General features: G+C 33.5%; 1 protein-coding gene across 1 annotated transcript in view; it reads left to right on the top strand.

Annotated features, from left to right (window-relative positions):
* The first annotated feature begins 2,179 nt into the window (after positions 1-2,179).
* The window catches only part of LOC123682087 (extracellular serine/threonine protein CG31145), a 183,336-nt gene continuing 162,999 nt past the window's right edge, over positions 2,180-22,516 (top strand). Inside the window, exon 1 of the mRNA XM_045620483.1 lies at positions 2,180-2,414. The gene's annotated coding sequence lies outside the window, so the exon portion shown is untranslated. The remainder of the gene's footprint in view (positions 2,415-22,516) is intronic.

The following is a 22,516-nucleotide window of genomic DNA, read 5'->3' as shown; positions in this document are numbered from 1 at the left end:
AATAATTACAATAATAATTAATAAAATAATTCCGATGAGAGAAATGTGTTATATACATTCTGGATATATCAAAAAGTTCAGATATGACACATCCCTTTCCTCAATAATTCAAATCATATGTAAAACTGAATTTTATCGTACATATCGAAAAAAAGGAAACGTTAAAAGCCCTATGTTATTGCCCCTAATGAAGAATTAAATCATCCATTATATATCATTTAGCGTCATTACCTTCATATTAGTAGGCATAAATCGATTTTGTGATTGGACAGTTTAGTTCTATATCTGAACTTTCAATTTTGATAATATATTATGACTGATGGTACACACTATTAAAGTTCTCAAAGTTTTTATCATATAATAATGTTTACGAATTATATAGGAATAACTGTCAAGTCTGAGTTTTTTCTTCATTTAATTGGAAAACGAGATCAAAAAGGTCATGGACGATTAGTTTCTGGGTGTAGCATTATTCTTCGAATATTTATCTTAATCTATGCGGTTTCAAGGATCTATATAAATATTTTTTGTGTTCTATGAACTCCATTCAAAAACTGTAAGTGTTATGTTCGAATGTATGTTGTTATCATGATTAACTATATTTGCAATATTAGAATTTCACATATTCGAAATTCTTTACGTCTACAATAGAAAAATTGTACCAACCTATATATCAAAGAAAAAACGAAAAATTATTCCCACAAATATTTGTGGAAATTATTTTGTTTCATTTCATTCGATAATGAAATAGCCACCTCAAACAAAAACGTTTTTTATAGATCGAGATGTGATATTAAACATATTGAGGTTTCAAGTCTGTATCTTGCCTCAAGGAGAATTGACAGCCTCGAGAATATTATGAAATTTTTTTTTGAAAATTCAGTTTACAGCCTATAAATCCTGAAAAAATGGACTTATCGGACAACTGAATGAAGCCTTTTTCGCGATCTACGTCATCGTACCAATCAGGAGAATGGTATAAACTTCCCATGTAGGAACTTTAAATTTTTCGTTTTTTTTTTAAGGGTTAGGTATTGAAAATTTTCGTGAAATTTTTTGAACAAAAAATTTTCGGGTGAGTACGAAATTCGGCTCATTGCGGATGGTATATTCTAACATCGCTTACCGATTGTTCGTAGAGCTCACAGGTTATGAGAATTTTACTCGAAATTTAGAAAAAAACCGTAAAAATCGAATTTCTACACAAAAACCGTAATATCTCCTAAAATATTGGTCATATAGCCCTCTCAAACAAAAACGTTTTTCATAAATCGGGATGTGATCTCTAACATTTTGAGGTTTCAAGTCTGTATCTCTCCTCAAGGAGAATTGACAGCCTCAAGAACATTATCAAAATTTTTTTGAAAATTTTGCGGGATCATGTGAATTGGACATTTTATTCTCAAAATTATCCAAGGAATCTCTCATTTTCCTTTTACTCCTAGTTGCGAAAACCTAGTATAAGATAAGAACAATCGAATTGGTAATACATTTTTTTATTATTTTTACCAAATCAATATGAATCCCCATCAAGCAAGGACTGAATCCATAATATTAACATTATTTTGAGTATTTCGAATTGCGTTATTAAACTCCATTTTCCCACATTACAGAAATGACTGAACGTTGTCGTCAAAATTTTTTTTTTCATTACCCCCCCAAAGAAAAAAAAAAGATCTACGCCCTTGCGTCTATAAAAGCAACTTGAGAAATAACAATCTTCTAAGTTCCTTTACAAGAGAACTAGCGACTCTTCAAAAGTTTTGCCAATAAATTATTAAGTTCAGGACTAACCTAACCTAACCTAAATTTATATACAAACAATTCGAACCAATTCATAAAAATTCAAACGCAAATAACTTCACAAATTCCAATCGAATCCCAATTCTCGGAAAAAAACGATTTGTTATTAAAACTAATATTTACTAAACACCGTTTTATTTTACAACATAACCAAACAACATATACACACGGTGTCCGTAATCATCGTCATACCAACGCGATGCTTTAATCTCCCCCTACAAAGTTTGTCCAACCTCGTTGACGAGACATCGCGACGTCCTAAAAGCGTCCCCAAATATACAGGTGTTAATTCCCTCCTCCCGGCATCCCGAGGATCGCCGGTTACGGGGCACGCCCAACAACCGGCGGTTGAAGAGCAGAAAGGCTCTCCTAAAAATTCAGTAATGTGCCGGTCGCGTTTGTGGGGGGATCTCGCTAGTCCATTGGCTTGCTACGATGCGTTAACGCGCTTATTAAACACGTGGTATCCTTTGACGTTTCAATTAGTAACTCATTGTTGACGTTTATTGTTCGAATTGGGTGGAAGAAACTACCTGTTTAGATTGTTCGTGAAAAGATCTTTATGCCTTGCCTTTTTTTTTGTTGGATGAATGGAGATGTCTTTGTTTCAGGTAGGTTCTAAGAGTTTGTACGTTTCCGCGAACAAAAAACAAAGATATGATATTGTAGAATTATGAAGTAGCATTCAGTAGAATTTTGGAGAGATAATCAGTTTTGTAGCGAAAATGTTTGTAAAATTAGTGAGTTTCTAAAGTGCGTCGAGAGGCTCTTTCAAAATCTTATGTGGACAAAAATATCTGAAAAAGGAACATGCCAGAAATAATATATTCTAACACAAGTTGCAGAATGGGCTCATAAAGGTAATTCCAACACTCTTTCGCATTCGTGTTGGAATTGCCTTCTGCAACGAGTATTAGACGATATTTTCTCTATTTCAGTCAAGTTTTGTGCAATATTGAAGAAATTCAATGAACAATTCAGATTGAATATCCTAGTGACTTTTGTATTGTATCTTGGCAGTTGGTGTGATTGTTACAAAAATTGACAGATTACGGAATTTGAATATGAATCGTATGTTTCGAATTTTGAAATAATTTACAATTACGCATTAAATTCGTGAATTGTCTGACGAAATCGATTTAACACCACCAGAATTAAGAGAAATTGGGAATAAAGTACAAATCATTTCACTACATCCAAATTTTATTATATTTACAATTATTGACGTTTGTTCAAATTTGATAGGAATTGGAAGTCAGTATAGACAACCACAAAACGAAAAATATCTTTTTAGCACTGTTTTTAGAACTGTAATGAAGTCATTACGATACTGAAATAGAGAAAGACTTTTACAATGTAACAACTGTAAAATCGCTGTAGACATAATGAAATCTCTTGTCTGGCATCTAGTGTCGAATACAGATCGGCATGTATAGAATTCTCATGGTTTTTTTTATATAAATCAGAGGAGGGCATCACTATATATGCAGTATTCAACTGAATCTGTACAAAAAGCGCTTTAACATATTTGTTCGAACCCAAAACAGAACCATGTTGAATTCAGCATATGATAGTTGAACGATATTAATATGTGATTCATTCGCCTGAAAAATGTTCAAATTTTCGATTTTGCCAAAAAATCTCTGAAATCAAAATATCAAAAATCATTGTGTCGCTCCTTCCGAAAATACTTACTTATGTCCATTAATAATCCAACTATAAAGACATTTTCAAAGGAAATTTTCTGCAATCGACTGAAGTACCTAATTGTAGGGAATTTTGTTCTATATTTTTCTCTTCTTACAACAGGTGTCACTAACCAGTAAAAACAAATTTTTTTCTCAATAATTCAATTTTATTCGTCAACATAGTCCATAGTCTGCACATTCATGAGTGTCGAGTGATATATATTCTCCAATGCTGCTCTAATTTTTCAATTTCTTTTCTTCAGATAGATCTGTATTTGCTTCCGAAATAGGCTTCAATCTCGAAAATAACGATTAAATCCAAATTTCTTTCTCTTTAGAGGTCTGGAAAAGTCAGAAATCACTGGGGGGTCTAGATTTGATGAATAAGCTGAGTGGTCAAGAAATAGAAAAAACAATTCGTTCAATTTGACCATGATTTTCATCGATTCGTGATAAGCAGCATTCTCAATACACGAAACTTGTTTTATTCATTTTTCAAACAACAACAAGTGTAGTAATCTGTAACTTCCGGAAAACACAGAAAGAACAGAAAATTCGATGTTTTCATAACTAAATTTGACATTTCAAGAATTGTAATGAATTCGTAATTGAAAAGTGTATTGGTTTATGGATTTATGGTTTATAGAAATATAGGTTTTCATTTGAAAATCTTGAGGTTTGAAGAATTTGAGTTGTCCAAGTTCATGATCTTCTTATGAACACCCTGTACATTTTTGGTCCAAACCGAAAACAGCCTTATAATACTACGTATAGGCAGAATCGAAAAAGGAAAAATTTTTTTCGAAAAAAGCTTTTTCTGTCGAGAAATTAAAAAAGATGTGAGTCCTCATCGCCACCATTTTTTTCATAAGAATCCCATTAACCCATGAACCGTTGAGTTTTTACCCAAGGTATGGCCAAATTGTCACCAAAAAAGCTATCTAATGATGCAATAATATACTGGGTGTACCATTTGAAATGAGGAAGTAGTAGTCTGTTTCCAGTATAACCGGAAGTTGTGGAGATCTGAAAATATTTTAGGGAGAAAGATCATTGTCTGTAACCCCAATATGCAAAATATCAGCTCAAAATCATGAATAATTTTTCATAAACGTCTAATAGGCCATTCCGGTGAATCACCCTGTATATTACATTGTGTATCACAAAAACTGATCATAGCAAAGCCAATATTGTTTAACATTATAACGGTGTACTCGAACTAAGAGTTATGACAAAAAATTGAAAGATTTATCAATTACAGGGTGAATTATGAACTAAACAAATTTCATTTTGAATAATGTTCAACTCAACCCCTACCTAACAATAATTTTCATCACAGAATTCTCAGAAATTCTGCAACCTTGGCAATAATACATTTTATGAAACCGTTTCTAATTTGGAACATCTCAGCTTCGATTGATTTACTACCTAGAAACCTCTGAGGATGCCTACCAAAGTTATAGGCGAAACGTTAGGTCAAAAACAGTTTACGGAATGTTACCTAATCCGTAGTTTAATTCTGCTGTTCCTTTCAATTAACAAAAAGAATTACTCAGATATCTCAAGCGTATGCAAAAATAATTGGAAATTTTTGGAACAAAGGAATCAGTAAACAAAACAAATCCTACACCACAAGACAAAAATATTTCTTCATTCGATCAAATCACCAAGTAAGCAGTTTTTGTGGTTGAGCTAGTTGAATTTTAATAGAACTGATTAAATTTCCGTAACATTAATTAATATTGATCAGATGTATTATTTATAACCTCAAGTAACTGTCTATCTGTTCATTAACCGTATGCATAATGATGATGAATTAATTTTCCTCTACGAATCAAATGCTCCTTGAAAGAAAAGTATTATTTCAAATACGGAAATATATCCAGAAACCGAGGACAGAATATCACATTTTTGAAAACATCGGTATGACCAAATAAGTTTCTATTCATGTAGCTAATTAGGAATATCATCTTATGAGCCTGACTAAAGCCTTGATATATTTTCTTGAATGATGTGAACAAATTATTAGATGAGTCTACACCTTTCATTTTAATCATCAATTAATTTGATATAGGATAGTAGATAATTAGGAGAAAATTGAATTGCAAATTAAAAAACTATGCAATTATCAAGACCTAAGAGAATGGTGTGTTTTTTTAGGAATCCAATGCAATTTTCACAATTAATGTGTGTATATACGTTATTACTACAATGAACATAATGAGCTACGAAGATATTTTCTGAAGAAGGTATTGCTATAAGAGATTATGATTAGATTTGACAATTATGGACATTTTTTTCATAGTAATATAGGTCCGATTTTCGTTTAGAAGTTACAAAAATTGAAATAATTTACTTTCGATATTTGCATATCAAGCTCAAGTAATATCAAGTAGCTTGATATCAAGTCAAGCAATAAATATCCGAGTAAATATCTAAAATCAAGTCGAGTCAAGCTCAAGTATGTAAATTTTTACGAGCTTGATTTTCAAGTCAAGTAGTTGGTTAAAATGTCAAGCTACTCGGCTTGATGAATCCCTACTTCAACAGGAAAATATTTTTTTCAAATTCTTGTAACTTCTAAACGAAAAGTGTCGGACTTATGTTCACAGGAAAAAAGTTCAGATCATCTGTTGAAGTTTGTTATAGAGCACCCTGTATAAACAAAATTTTTGAATCTGATTATTTTTTCTTTTTGTATTTGACGAGAATCCTAGATTATTTGTTCATTTTCTATACATTTTATTATTGTTGGTGAATGTAGATATTTGCGTACGCAAAATTTCTAAAATTCTAAATTCATTCCTGATAGTTATGTGTATTTTATACACGTAAATTCAGCGGAGGAATAAAATTGAGATGATGCCCCATAGAAAAGAACAGTTCTGTCATCAGGAAATGATGAATATAAGCGAAACTAATGAAAACTTTTTCCATGCAACTTTTTTTTCGCTTCAATGATTGACATCATCGCTCCAACTCACTTGCTTTTCTGGCGGGAATCTATAATTTGCTGAAGAATTTTGGCTTTAATGGGAAGGTCAAATTGGAAGGAAATGATCCAGGAAATTGAAGGGAATTTCGTGGAAAACGAGAAGTTATTAATGACATTTTTCTGGCAGAACTTTGAGGTTAGGAATTTTACGCATCAGTGTAATATTTGAAGGATTGATATTAATACGAGTTTGATGAAGTTCTGATGTGTATTTTTATCGATTGTTAAATTTAATATGTATAATAAAAACATAATTTCAGAAACTACTAGATTTCACAGAACTTTCTTTGGGATGTATGATGCGATAACATCATTTCTGTGTTCGATTTCAGTTTATTTTTGAATCAGCCATAGAATTAGATTTGAATAATTCATCGACCGATCAGAGTTGAATTCGCTGTTCAATTTTTTCACTGGATTATTGACTACTCGTCGACTTAATCTTGAGTTCTATTATTCAAACTACTCCAGAACTACCAACTTATAATTCTATCATTCAAATCATTTCGATTTGTCAATTTATAATCTTGACTGACGTAGTTTTAGAGAATATATGTATCGACACTAGAGTAATTAATATAGATAGAGGGAGTATAGGCAATTTTTACATGTCTCCAACATGGTTAGATTACGTTTTCGGATTATGATATATTTTCAGATCCACAATTTCACAATATCGTTATGAATGTATATTATATTAAATGAAATATATTTATTTGAGTGATTCCCGATTAAATATGCATATTTGAATATTTGGAATTCGATATTTTTCCTAATTTTCGAATTTATAATGAGCAGAATATTTATTATTTTCTGTATCTACCTGTTGAAATCCAAGGTTTGGCAACTTTTGCTCTCCTAGTGTCATAAGTTGTTTCACATCGTTTGGCGCGCTTGAAGTTTGTTTTCTAAATTTCTGATATATTTAGGTATTTATTTTAATATATTTTGAGTTAATATGAAACGTTGGTTCACTATGGGACATAAGAAGTGCGTTCTTTGTGGAGAAACTCGCGAATTGAGTGAAATATCGTTTTCATTTCCGCGTGCTTCATGTTAAATTTGATAGTTCATGTTGGGGACAAAATTTGCTTACTGAAAATGACATATGCTTCCTCTATCTCTGTTTATTACTCTGAGGAATCGATAGAACAACAGTGGTCTGAATTTTATGTTGTGATTGTTTTTGCCAGAGGCTAACCACGTAAAATATAATAGAGAAATGTCCTGAAACTGAAATCATCAATATAATAAATTCTATTTCGACCTGTCAGACGATATGGTAAAAATCTACTGAACAAAGTTCCATTCGATGAATATAATTGAATGTCAGATCCAAAAGTCCAATATTCGAATGGACGATTATTTTATTCAATGTCTATTCCAATTTCCATTTGTCAACGAATTAATTCAATAACATTCGAGCATTGTTATCCATCGGAATCAAAATAACAACAATAACATATTCGGAAGTACCATTTTTTTTCATGTATTTCTGTTTTGCTTCTTTCTAATAGTGATTTTCGTTTATTGTTACATCAGTTAATGAATGGCGAATACATGACAGCGAATTGGTTTCAATTATCTTGTGAAACAATTTATCGAATAGATAATGTTTGGTTCGGAATTTGAGTGTTTTGATTTATTTTTCGAAGCGTTGATTGTGAATGTGAGCTATTTCAACGATTTTATCAGAATTATGATTGGAGGTAATTTTCCTATTCGAAATATTCATTTATTATATACTTCACAAGGTTCTTTGGTTTGAACTCAATATGTCAATAGGTAGGTACTTGATTACTCAGAAATAAATCTCAGAGTAGGTTAATTGATAGTAAAAAATGCTATTGTCCTATTCATTGACCTCCTCATAAATTAATTAGTTTTTTAAAAAAGATGTATCTTTCTGAATAATCTATGTTTTCTTCAATTTTCAAGTTGTATCATCGCTATTAGAAAACTTTTTTTTTTCGTTTCTTCATGTTTGATGCTTTGCTGATTTATACGATAAAATATGCAAGTTGTTTTGAGTTCGAACAGATTAATATTCTATATGGAAAAGTCATTGAAAACTTAGGGCCTTTAAAAAAGTATTAAATTTTACCTCAAACAATTTATTTTACATAGTAGGAATGTGACGAATCAAAATAATCTTTACCATGAAATACTACTACATAATAATAACTTTATTAGAAGCATATAAAATAATCTTCACAAAAGAGAAAAGTTGAAACCATTATTAAAATAAACGAACACATATAAACACTTGGTTAAAATTGTATTTTGGAACCTTCTTCGGATTCTACTTTTATTTATTTCTATTATTTTGAGAAATAATTTAATTCCAAATCAAATGAAAAAAAAAGTAACAAAATCTGCTAAATCTAGATCTCAACAAATTCTAACAGAAATATCCTGTTGACTTGATTGTAATTTATAGGCATAATTAATTTTTATATCCAGTTGACTGAGTATCATTACAAATAATTACCGCCTATTTGTGATCAACAATTGCTACCATTCAATTCAGAAAATTAAAACCTGAATTCCTGTATTTAAGCGTATTTATTGTATTCGAAGACAAGAGGTAATTATTGAAAACACGGTGATTCTCTTTTGAGGTAATTGGACATATACTGGGTCGTTCTCATGATGAAATCAAAGTTGGTCATTCAATTCAATGTTAAGGTTATGATTTCATTTTAATTTTCTCTATAGTGCAATTCTAGTGGTAAGAACTAATAAGTGCTTGTTGAAGGTGTCTCATATAATCTATGAAAAAAGGATTCATGAAGAATTGTTCTTCTGACAAGAAACTCGCGACTTTGCAAGATTTATAGAAAATGCAGAAAAGTGTAGAATTGTATACATTTTTTTTGTGTTAAATATATATTTCCACTCGTTAGAGTCCTCTGGGATGCAGTCAGTGCTTCTAAGGGTGTACTTAACTTCTTTTTGATTTACTTCAAAAGTGATTCAACTTATTATTATTATTATTATAACTTAAAATTTTGAACGGTGGTGGTAGTTGTTTAAAACTCCGTCAGTTCATAACATTTTATTTTAAAATAGTAAAACTGCTTCAACAGAATTTACTACCCTTTATAAGAGATACCTTCTCTCAACATCATCTTAGAACTTTGGATTGACTAGTAAGGTACTTGCTGATCCATTTACTTCATGTTGAATACGAGTTATTTTAATTTCCTCTATTTTAGTTGTTAAATCCATTTCTTACTTTGTTATAGGTAATGTTTTGTTACTCTATCTTATTCTCTATTATATCGGTTTATTGTATTCTTTATGTTTCTGATATTTCTTGAAACTCTTTTTGTTTCAGATATGTTTATCGACATTTGAGTTCGCTTGTTTTTCTGCGTATACTGCACATATTCTATGTTTCCTTTCTTCATTTTATTCTCTATTAGATTGGTTTTTTTGTTTTTTCATGTTTTTTATATATTTTTTTGAAAAGTTTCTGATATTTCTTGGAACTTTTTTGTTAAAGTAGTTTTATCGACATTTGTTTTTTTTTGCTGCACATATTCTATGAATTCATAGTGTTGATTTCATCGTCATTAAATCAAGTATTTGATAGATTTTTAAATATTCAACTATGTAGTGGCAAAGAGGTCGTCTTTGCCACTACATAGTTGAATATTTAAAAAGTCAGGACACGAATACCAGTGATGAATAGATTTTTAAGTTTTGGGCAGAAGTTATGATTTGAATATTTTTCTATTGCGCATAATTCTGTGGAAATAGTTAAAATTGGAATAATTTGTATTTAATATCAATTTTTGAACATGTTGAAGTTGAAGGATTAAAGCTATATGCTGCACTGTAATATTTGATGTTCTGGACATACCTACGTGCTATAACTGTTCAATTTTTTTCATTTGATATCCTGTTAGTGAGCAAAATGATGAAGCTCGTTAATTGTAAATTCTTTTTTCGTCTCCTATTGTTACTTTTCAGATGGCTACATATATTTTATATTTATTCATAAGGGTTAAATGCGTGAAACGCTAATTTTTTTTCTGGAGACAAGCTGAAATTCATTGCGGAAAAAGGAACAATTACAATCCCATATTTTCCAATTTAATACCCGCACAAATGCTTTATGCAGTTCGTATGAAAGTGTTGCAATTACGAAATTCTCCCGGCATGCAAGACATTGAATACTATAATACCTTCTCTATTATAACGAACAGAATTATTTACGAGGTAAATCTAACGGTGCATAGGTTGGTATTTTTTCCGAGTATTTTCTTGATAGCGCTTACGCGATTTTAATTTGTACTTTCAGTCGTTTCGAGATGATGAATTGATATAAATGCAAAATAGGACTGATTTGGCCTAATGGTTGTTTGAAATGGGTTCTGGAAAATTATGTGTGATATTAAAAAAAATAATCTAGTTCTTCATTTGATAATATATTCACTTTTAGGAGAAAGAAGAAAAATTATAAATAATCTTGACTGACGTAGTTTTAGAGAATATAATGTGTCGACCCTAGAGTAATAAATATAGATAGAGGGAGTATACGCAATTTTTACATGTCTCCAACATGGTTACATTACGTTGTCGGATTGTGATATATTTTCAAATCCACAATTTTACTATATCGTTATGAATGTATATTATATTGAATGAAATATATTGATTTGAGTGATTCCCGATTAAACAAGCAAATTTGAATATTTGGAATCCGATATTTTTCCCAATTGTCGAATTTATAATAAGCAGAACATTTATCATTTTCTCTATCTACCTGCTGAAATCCAAGGTTTGACAACTTTTGCTTTCCTAGTGCCATTGGTTGTTTCATATCGTTTGGCGAGGTTGAAGTTTGTTTTCTGAATTTCTGATATATTTAGGTATTTATTTCAATTTATTTTGAGTTGATATGACATGTTGATTCACTATGGGATATAGAAGTGCGTTCTTCTTGGAGAAACTCTCCAATTTAGTGAAATATCGTATAACTGATATGTTTTCTTTCCGCGCGCTTCATGTCAAATTTGATAGTTCATGTTGGGGACAATATTAGCTTACTGAAAATGACATATGCTCCCTCTCTTTCTGTTTATTACTCTGAGGTGAAGTAGAATTAACAAAATATCGTGAATACGTAGACTATGTATAATATAGTATATTCTAAAACAAGTTGCAGATGGGCTCCTATTCCAGCACGAATGCGAAATTGGAAAACGAGAGACGAAGGAGCGAACACATGAGTGTTGGAATTGCCTTCTGCAACGAGTATTAGACGATATTTTCTCTATTTCAGTCAAGTTTTGCGAAATATTGTCGAAATTCAATGAAAAATTCAGATTATATATCCTAGTGACTTTTGTATTGTATCTTGGCAGTTGGTGTGACTGTTACGAAAATTGACAGCTTACGGAATTTGAATATGAATCGTATGTTTCGAATTTAGACATAATTTACAATTACCCATTAAATTCGTGAATTATGTCTGACGGAATCGATTTAACACTACCAGAATTAAGAGAAATTGCGAATAATGTTGCAAATCATTACACTTCATCCAAATTATATTATTTTGACCATTATTGACGTTTGTTGAAATTTGATAGGATTGGAAGTCAGCATAGACAACCACAAAACGAAAAATATATCTGAAAACGATGCTGTAATGAGTTCATTACAGCACTGTTTTTAGAACTGTAATGAACTCATTATACGATACAGAAATAGAGAATAATTATTAATAATACAAGTGCAGAAGGCATTGATATTCTTCCACGAGTTCAAAATTCAAAAACGAGCCACGAAGTGGCGAGTTTTTGAATGAACAAGTGGTAGAATGAACCTTCTGTACGAGTATTATACATTATTTTCTGTAAATCATTGCATTTTTATTGAAATTAATGAAATATTTCCATAAATATCATTTAGTGATTTTTGCATTGAAAAATGTTGGTTGGCAGAACTGATTTCTTTAAGGCAAATTGATGAATTGACAGATAAAGCCGTGGCGGAAAGTTCGGGTTCGGAGTGCCAACATATAATAATAAAATATAACCATGAAAACTGTGCGTTTCTGATATATTCTCGCACGATTTTGTTCTACAAGATGTGGCAGAATGAACGGAATAACCACAGAATTAGAGAATAGTTATTTATAATACAAGTGCAGAAGGCATTGATATTCTTCCACGAGTTCAAAATTCAAAAACGAGCCACGAAGTGGCGAGTTTTGGAATGAACGAGTGGTAGAATGAGCCTTCTGTACGAGTATTATACATTATTTTCTCTAATTCATTGCATTTTCATTGAAATTAATGAAATATTTCCATAAATATAATTTAGTGATTTTTGCATTGAAAAATGTTGGTTGGCAGAACTGATTTCTTTAAGGCAATTTGATGAATTGACAGATAAAGCCGTAGCGGAAAGTTCAGAGTGCCAACATAGAATAATAAAATATAACCATGAAAACTGTGCGTTTCTGATATATTCTCGCACGATTTTGTTCTACAAGATGTGGAAGAATGAACGGAATAACCACAGAATTAGAGAAAATATATTCTCTCACCAATATTTTGCCTTAACTCGATTCCCCACGAATCGACAAAACCTCATTTTTTGGTCTTATTTTCATCATCACTTATATAACCGTCCTCATTGTTCTGAATGCTATCTGCGTAATGCAACAAGCATAATTTCGGTTTTGCGACACAATGTAGGAGGATCGCAGACAATCGGGTAGATTCCCATAATGACCGCCATAATTGGATTCTTTAATTAAAGTTTTGTCGCAGTGTGGAAAACCTAGAGCAAGGTTGTGCACCTTGTTCTCTGAGAGAAGATTAATTGATCTACTTTGTTACGTTTGGAGTGCAAAATTATGCACCATTCGATTTGCTTAGTTCGTTGTGGTGGTCCGGAGGTTGTAGAGTGGTGATTTTGGAGTTTTACCTGTTAGAAGACAAATTTTATTTCTTAATTTATTTAATTTCTGTTCGAGCAGAATGCTGGAGAAGGTTTGTGATATCTATCATACTGGTTAAGTTACGAATAAGATGTCTAAAACACTGGTGTCTTTTAGTCTTACTCTTGAAAAAACTTAAGATTGAAGTGGCAATTGGTGAAGGGGACCAGCTTATTGGATTATGACATACAGTAGTGAACATAGATAGAGGGAGTATATGGAATTTTTACATGTTCCCAACATGGTTAGATTAAATTGTCGGATTGTGATGTATTTTCAAATCCACAATATTACTATATCCTTATGAATGTATTTTATATTGAATGAAATATATTCATTTGAGTGATTCCCGATTGAATATGCAAATTTGAATATTTGGAATCCGATATTTTTCATTATTGTCGAATTTATAATAAGCAGATTATTTAGTATTTTCTGTATCTACCTGCTGAAATTTAAGAATTGGCAACTTTTGCTCTCCTAGTGTCATCGGTTGTTTCACGTCGTTTGGCGCGTTCGAAGTTTGTATTCTGAATTTCTGATATATTAAGATATTTATTTCAATATATTTTGAGTTAATATGAAACTATAGGACATAAGAACTCGCGAATTGAGTGAAATATCGTATCTCTGAAATGATTTTATTTCCGCGCGCTTTATGTCAAATTTGATAGTACATGTTGAGGAAAAAATTTGCTTATTGAAAATGACATATACTCCCTCTATCTATGTTTATTACTCTGAGGGTACAAGTCAATGCAATGAGTTAATATGAAACGTTGATTCACTAAGGGACATGAGAAGTGCGTTCTTGTGGAGAAACTCGCGAATTGAGTGAAATATCGTATTATGATATATTTTCATTTCCGCGCGCTTCATGTCAAATTTGATGGTTCATGTTGGGGACAAAATTTGATTATTAAAAATGACATATGCTCCCTCTATATGTTTATTACTCTGAGGATTTTGATGATGTTGGTCTCTTTTTTGTCTTGATTTACGCATCCGAGGCTAATTCATTAATAAAGCACTTTTGACATAGCAAATGGAAATTTTGAAATGATGCCGTATTCTTTTAATAGCGCCACCTTAGGGAAGAAAAGGGAAAAGAGACCCATGTCGAGCTGAGTCGCCAGAATTATCTTAAACAAAATCTAATCAGTGAACACACCAGTATTTTAGGCATTTTATTTACAAAGTGAGTGATTATTCTACGACTCAATTGTTTGAAGATTGAGATTGTTTCTCAATATACTGCCGAAATCTCAGCCCCCTCGGATATGTTACCACGAATATATCGAGAATTCTTCGTAAATTTTTTGATTCTGATGAAGAAATCAGTTAGAAATTCTGCAAGACATTTGGAATTATTATTTCATTCTGTCCCCAAAATCATAATTTCATCAGTTTTGTGATCACTGGAATATTGGGTATTTATTTGTGATATTCTTCTTGAATTTGGTCTAGGACTGGTGGGAAATTGAAATTTCATCAGGAAAATCGAATTTCGAATGGCATTAACGAAACTCCTATTATTAAGCTAATTAACGAACTCAATGCGGCATTCGAGATCCGAACCTCCATTCAAAATTTCGAATTTCTTGATATTTTTGTTCGTTTTAGTTCTCGTGTTTACGCTAGAAGGATAGCATCGAATTCGAGGGTGAATTCATCATTTTCAAACCAGACCTTATCATTCCAGACCATTCCCAACTCAAAATTTGTAAATTGAACACATTACGAAAATAATGCTGGCTCCATTGGTTAGAGTGTCAGACTAGTGATTCGAAGGTTGCGAGTTCGAGTTCCGCTCGAGGAGGTCTTTTTTCCAGAATTAAAAAAAAATTTGTCTGCAAGCCGTGATGTTATTTTTCTATTTTATTAAACACATTGTGACGACTTTATAGAGCAATCTACTCGATGAACGAGCGCTAAAAAAACTAATAAATTTGGATTCTCTCTCTGTTCTTGCGAATAATACGTAACAATAAGTGACCCCAAATCTCCCAGATCTCTCTTTCCGTCCTTGACTGCGAAGATAAAAATTCCTTGGCACCTGCACGTGTATCATTTTCATCTATTGCCTCAACAATACGAAACAATGCTGTTTCCCACATTTTAAATTAGATTTCGTGCAAGAGGCGCCACTCCTGGGAGGATATCGCTTTTCTTTTTTCGCTCGGAAGGGCTAAGAAAATGTCCAACCGCTTCTTAGCTTCAGTAATTATCTGCAAAATACTATCCCCCGAGAGGTGTTAAGTTTCTGGCAAACAATAAATTTTAGAGGTGTACGGGGAAACGTTTGTCTTTTGGTGGAAAATGTGAGGGAACACAGGATTTTCGTATCAGTAACATCAGCTGGGCGCCAGAGGCGGCTTAGTGAAAATTTATAAAAAAAAAAGAAGGAGAAAGTACCGGTTTGGTTTCAGGAGTTTTTGAGCGCTTGTCGGAAAGATTTAGCTTTCTGTAAGGTGTCTAAAATAGAATATCATTTAGTTTATGGCCGCAAGAAGATATTCTTCAACTGATGCACTGCGAAAAACCAAATTGGGTTTTAAATTCTGACAGAAACAGAAATCGCATCAAATTTGTATGAAGAAACCAAAAGGTCGCAAAGCAATAGCTTCAGGCGTTCTGGAGTTATGACCGAAAGAAGACACAATTTAGTTTTTCAGTGCATAAGTTGAAGAATATCTTTTTTCATCCATAACTCCAGAACGCTTTGCGACCTTTTGGTTTTTACATACAAATTTGATGGGATTTCTGTTTCTGTCAGAACTTAAAACACAATTTGGTTTTTCGCAGTGCATCAATTGAAGAATATCTTCTTTCGGCCATAACTTCAGAACGCATGAAATTATCGCTTTGCGGTGTTTTAATGCAAATTTGATGGAATTTCTGTTTCTGTTAAGAAAATCCTATCATTACATTTCAAATTACGCAGTAAAATGAACAAAACAATGAACTTCTGACTTAGCGCCCCCTATCGAAAGCAACGAAAACAAATTTATCATGACTATATTTTGTCCTCAATCAACAAGATATTATTTTTCAGACGAGATCTACTTTACTCAAAAATGTTGAGCCAAACTGAAGTTACAGGCGTTTCAATCAGTCAGATTTCTCCCTTTTACCTACCCTTATTTGATGTCGTAAAATCGAAAATGACAATTCAAAAAGATAGAGAATTTTCCAAGGATTACAGTGATGATCTTTTTTCTTCAACTCCATATGAAACATTTTCGAGTAGTAAAATTCATTTTTCTACTCGACGGTAGCTATTACGCCCCCTAGCGGTAGAGGTATGAACTTCAAAACAATTTCCAGTGTGTTCTCTTGTACACTTTAGTGTTAAAATTTTTTACCGCAAGTCTCTACGATGAATGGATCCTGAGATATAGCCGCTTATCTCGCTTATTTGCCCACCCTGCACATATTTATGTAAAACACTGGTTATACATTTATGATTAAAGTATTGTCCATCGCTAGCAATTACATCTTTCGGGCAACGTACGAATCCCGCGTTTGAAAAAACTGGTCATCTTTTGAAGCAATCCACGAATATTTGTTGTTTAATGCTACACAAATGCAGCTCTATTGGATTAAAATCCAATTGTCACGATTAATTCACCTCCCCTTGATCTTACTGCAAATAACAGAATTCACTGTTCAGATAACTCAACTTGAAGATCAATCACAACATGTCTAAAAAACATTTGTAACGGGTGTTTTTTTTCGAGGTATATAACTTTAAGTTGGCATTACTGTTCAAGATGGCGACCGCTTTAACAGCTGTCAAGTGATTTATTCTCAGTTTGGTTTGGCAATTCATCATGAATAGACTCATGCCTGAACAACGCTTGCAAATAGTGCAATTTTATTTCGAAAATAATGGTTCTGTGCGGAATGCGTATCGCGCACTACGTCCATTTTATTTTGTTTAGCGATGAAGTCAACAAACAAAACTGCCGCATTTAGAGTGAAGCTAATCCTCAAGTGTATGTCGAAGCACCCTTACATCCAGAAAAACTGACTGTTTGGTGCGCTTTATGGGCTGGTGGAATCATTGGTCCGTACTTCTTCAAAAACGATGATGGCCAGAACGTTACAGTCAATGGTGATCGGTATAGAGCCATGATTACTAACTTTTTCATTCCTGAATTGAACAACCATGATGTCCAGGAGCTGTGGTTCCAACAAGACGGCGCAACATGTCACACAGCTCGTGCCACAATCGATTTATCGAAAGACACGTTTGGTGACCGCCTAATTTCACGTTTTGGACCTGTGAATTGGCCTCCAAGATCTTGTGATTTATCACCGCTAGACTACTTTCTGTGGGGCTATGTGAAGTCATTGGTCTATGCGGATAAGCCACAAACCCTTGACCATTTGGAAGACAACATTCGCCGTGTTATTGCCGATATACGGCCACAAATGTTGGAAAAAGTCATCGAAAATTGGACATCCAGATTGGACTACATCCGAGCCAGCCGTGGCGGTCATATGCCAGAAATCATATTTAAAATGTAATGCCACAAGATTATCTTGCGGATAAATAAAATTAATGTCAATCGAATAATCCATCGTTGTTTTATGGCAATTCAAATAGCTCTAAAAAAACACCCTTTAGATACCAGTCCTCTTGTATTCAAAGGAGATCAGTCAAACTTCAGTTGATTTCCTCATCGTTTTCGATGGCGCTCATATCAAATAAGGCTAGAGTGCGCCACCTCATGGAGCAGAACGAAGTTGTGCCAATCTAACATTGCAATGTCTTAAACAAAATAAAAACAGTACTTCTGGTACTAGATATCTATGATCAAGCAATACATTATTATTTAATTGTCACAACTTGTATCTTAACTCATTCGAATTAGAACTTCAGTTACAATTTTTTGTAATGCTTCATCAGTTGAAAGTTTTCATTGCAATTTCACATTGCTGTAAATATCGAAGAAGATTCTGTCATGGAATTTTATTTTACAAAGATCTTTTATTGTTTCTCAATTAAAACAAGATCAAATTCATCGAAAGAATACTTTGCATTTTGCACATCGATGGTGAATTTCTAGACAAGATCTGATTGTTCTGGGAATAGGAATTAGTGGAATTTAGCAAATAATTTTCGAAAATTTGGATATTGGCAAAAAATTCTAGTATTTCATGGTCTCTCCACTTGATTAAAATTTTATTTCACGAATTGGGGAAATTGTTTTAATAGAGATCGAATAGATCGATTGTGATTCACAATATAGTGTGACATTTCTCCAGAAATAGGAAATAATAAACCATTCTGTGAAAGTTAGAGTTTTTCCATTTCATCTTTATATTTCACACTAATCAAACGTCGGATATTATGGTTTTAAAGTAATTTCTAGAATGCAATGAAATATTTATCATCAGAAATTGTAAACTGATCCAAGCACATTCTGTCAATGCATATTGATATATAACCTACACGATACACGATACCAAATAAAAATTATTTACTTAGCGGTAAAAATTAATTGTCACCTTTCTCGCATAAATTTGAATAATTATGTTACATTGTTTTTTTACAACAAACATTAATCTATTTCATTTTTAGTCATTTCCAATTTGTCGACTGAAATTAAAATATGACATATCCCATTAGAAAGCCTTGAAGGTTGAAAGTTAATACAACAATTCGATGTATTCATGGCAATTTCATGAAAAGCAATAAAAAATGCAGTTCGTCAAAATTACTGCCACTAAATTCCACATTTTTTCGATATGGATTGATTTGTGCCATTCCTTAAAATCACTGAAAACTGTTATTCAACTCCAAGGCTTTTCCTTTCCGCTAATAAAAATATGTAAATGGTCTCCTGAGGCTGTGTAAAACGAAAATATGAAATATAAACATGAAAATACGATGCAATCAAATAACGACCAACATCCTGGATGGTAACCAACATATCATAAACGTAGGTCGTGGTGTATGTTCTTAACATAACATACATCATAATACGAAGCTCATTTGCTTGAAATATATGGCCATTCTGAGGATGCTACGTGAAACAATCATTTTCAATAACCTATACGCCGCCAGGAACAATAATTATATTTATTTTCTCCAGGAAACTCTCTGGAGGAACGAATAAAACGAACTCGTCGGGAAATTGTTGGGAAATTTCACCAGTTCTGTACATCTTGCACACGAGATATACGTGTTAAATCGAGTTATTAGAGTTTGTAACGTGATTGGTTATGAAGGGTGGGATGTTTGGGCTTTCAACTTGATAAATATCAGGAAAATTGTCAATTGTAGAACTCTTAAATACTTGATTGATTCGATCTCTATCATTTTTCATGAACAGAATTGTCAAATGTCATTAATATCGAAGATAAAAATATTGATTAGAAAAAACGATAATGCAAATTGTAAAAATTTGAAAAAGTCTTATGAAGAAGAAAAAAATTGGATAGATTCGTCCAACGCTTTAAAAGATGACAAGTTTTTCAACGCGGGATTCGTACACTGTCCGAAAGTAGTGGCCAGCGATGGACAATACTGTAGATCATGAATGTATATAACCAGTTTTTAAAGATAAAGCCTCGAATTTGGGAAAAAAACGGCTATCACAACTAATCGTCTCTTTTCAAAACCTAATAATATTGATTGGCAGAAAATTAGAAAATGGGACGAAAATTGACCTGTAGGTGTGAATCAGTTGAGTAAATGGAGAGTACAAGGAAGATAACTAAATTTGACATCAAAAAATAAAAGGAGGAGAGATGAAAGACTATAAAGAAACTGTATTACAGGGTGCGGCAGAGCCGACTGACGAGTTTCAAAGGGCTATTTAAAAAAAAATGGTAGAAGTTAGAGAAAAACGATTTTATTCATTCGAAGCAGTGGGAAATACAGTTTTTCTGCTGAAGTTCTGAGATTGATATCACTAAGTGGCGGCCGTTAGCAGCGACACACTGATGTAGTCGATTTCGGAAGTTTTCGACCGCTTTTCGGCATATCTCGAGCGGTATGGCCCGGATTTCTTCGGTTATTTGCAGCTTGAGTTCTGGCAGGGTGTGTGGAAGATGTTTTTAGGTGGCCTCAAAGGAAGAAGTCGCAGATGCTCAAATTTGGTCAGCACTCTGGCCAACCCACATCCTCTTTCAGTGAGACAAGTTTCCCTGGGAACTTCTGTCTCAAAACAGTTAATGAAGTTCAAGCTGTGTGGGCTCTTCAGCAAGTTCTTCCAATTCAGGCTGTAGGAAGATTTCCAACATTGACACATAACGCTGGAAAGTAACTATGACGGTGACATTTTCCTCCTCGAAAAAATAAGGGCCTATCACTCCGAATTGTCTACCTTCGGTGGCACAGTGGTTTGGGAGACGGCTGTGATGCCGAAGGTACCGGGTTCGAATCCCGGCTAGGTCATGGATGTGTTGTACATGTTATGGTATGATGAGGTTACATGTAAGAGTAGCTTCAAGCTAAATGTCGCCTTGTTGTATCTAATTGAAGAATAAAGTCGTTTAAAAAAAAAAAAAAATTGAGACACTGAACACCAAACTGTGACTTTAGGTGAATGGAGTGGTCTTTCATGGAGTTGAAGAAGATTAGATGCAGCCCAGTATCGGAAATTTTGCTTATTCCAGAATGGTGTGAATGTACCTCATCACTACTGAAAAAAGTTGCTCTTGGGGAGATGCGCTGAATCATTTCCTCACAACGATCCGTTCACGTAATCAGCAGCACTCAACTCTTGAACAAGAAAGATTTTATACGCGTAGAATGATAAATACTCTAGCAGAATCTTGCTCAAAGATCGGTCTGACATTCCCAAAGCTATCGCATGTATCAGTGCAGAGCGTCTTGGTGAATGCTCGACTGCTACTGGAACAGCCTGCCGATTTTCCGATGCTCTTACCGTTCCCGGTCGTCCATGTCCTCGCCCTGGTCGTGTACTTCCTGTTTCCTCAAATTTTGATTGTATTTGCAGAGGTGACTGAAATGTTGACAAGAATGCCGAAATACCCACTGGGTCGCGATCACAGAACGGTTATTTACCTAAAACGTGCAAATGGCAAAGCCTCGATGGACACCGGTCCAAATCATGGTGCTGATAAAAAACTACCGAATCTAAAGAACACAAAGACACCTTCCGCACCTACCTGCCCCTACCACATCTCGAGCAATGACCTGTCAAAACTCGTCAATCGGCTCTGCCGCACCCTGTATAAGGAATAATAGAGACATCTTGGTAGATCAGTTGTCGTACAACTTGTTATCAAAATAGAATAACTAACTCAAAATTCAATTGTTAACAAAGAACTCCTCCCACCAGATCATAAAGTTCACAGAGAGATCAATCGGAACCAATCCAACAGATAGCACATAGCATTCTGAAAACTCGAGAAGTAATAGTTCACAACTCCCCGTTATCTCCCGATAAAACAGAAGTTTCCGGGGCTCCGGCGAGATAACGAGGAACGCTACTGCTCGATTGCTGCAGGAGTTGCAGCGGATGCAGCCGAGATAGAGGGGCTCAAGTGGCAATATATTGGGCTAGGCACACCGGGATGAGGTCGTGGAAAATTCATCCGTTCGGAAATATTCGAATTTATGAAAGTTGATCGAATGCTTATTTCCTATTTATGAGTTTTTCGTTCCTTTTATTCGTTCCACGACGTTCGGAAGTTGAGAACTTCCTGTTTTCAAGTTGACGAAGAATCGATTCGAGAGGATATTTGCATGTAGTTCGTTATTTGAGCGTGGGGGGGCGCTTCGTGCATCTTGAGTTAGGGGGTATGCAGAATGGGGGTGATAAATTTGACTCGATTGTGTAGTTTGTTGACACCCTTTCGGAAAGATTATAAGTGTTTATACAAGCCAGAGATGAAATGTTATATTTTGGAGATTTTTGTCAACAATAAGTTTTTATTCTGTAACATAACCTGTAGGTGCTGACAGAATAGGGACCTAAAATCCTGTTGCATCGAGCGTTCATTTAAATTCGTGTTGAAAGGTGCTGTGGAGAAATTACCTATAGTGGATTTTCTGTGATTACAAGTAGCGCTTAGTTTGTACTAAGA

This window comes from Harmonia axyridis, chromosome 6 (genome assembly GCF_914767665.1).
Source record: "Harmonia axyridis chromosome 6, icHarAxyr1.1, whole genome shotgun sequence".
Lineage (NCBI taxonomy): Eukaryota > Metazoa > Arthropoda > Insecta > Coleoptera > Coccinellidae > Harmonia > Harmonia axyridis.
Note: the sequence above shows the minus strand (reverse complement) of the source record. Positions and strands in the feature narration are given on the sequence as shown.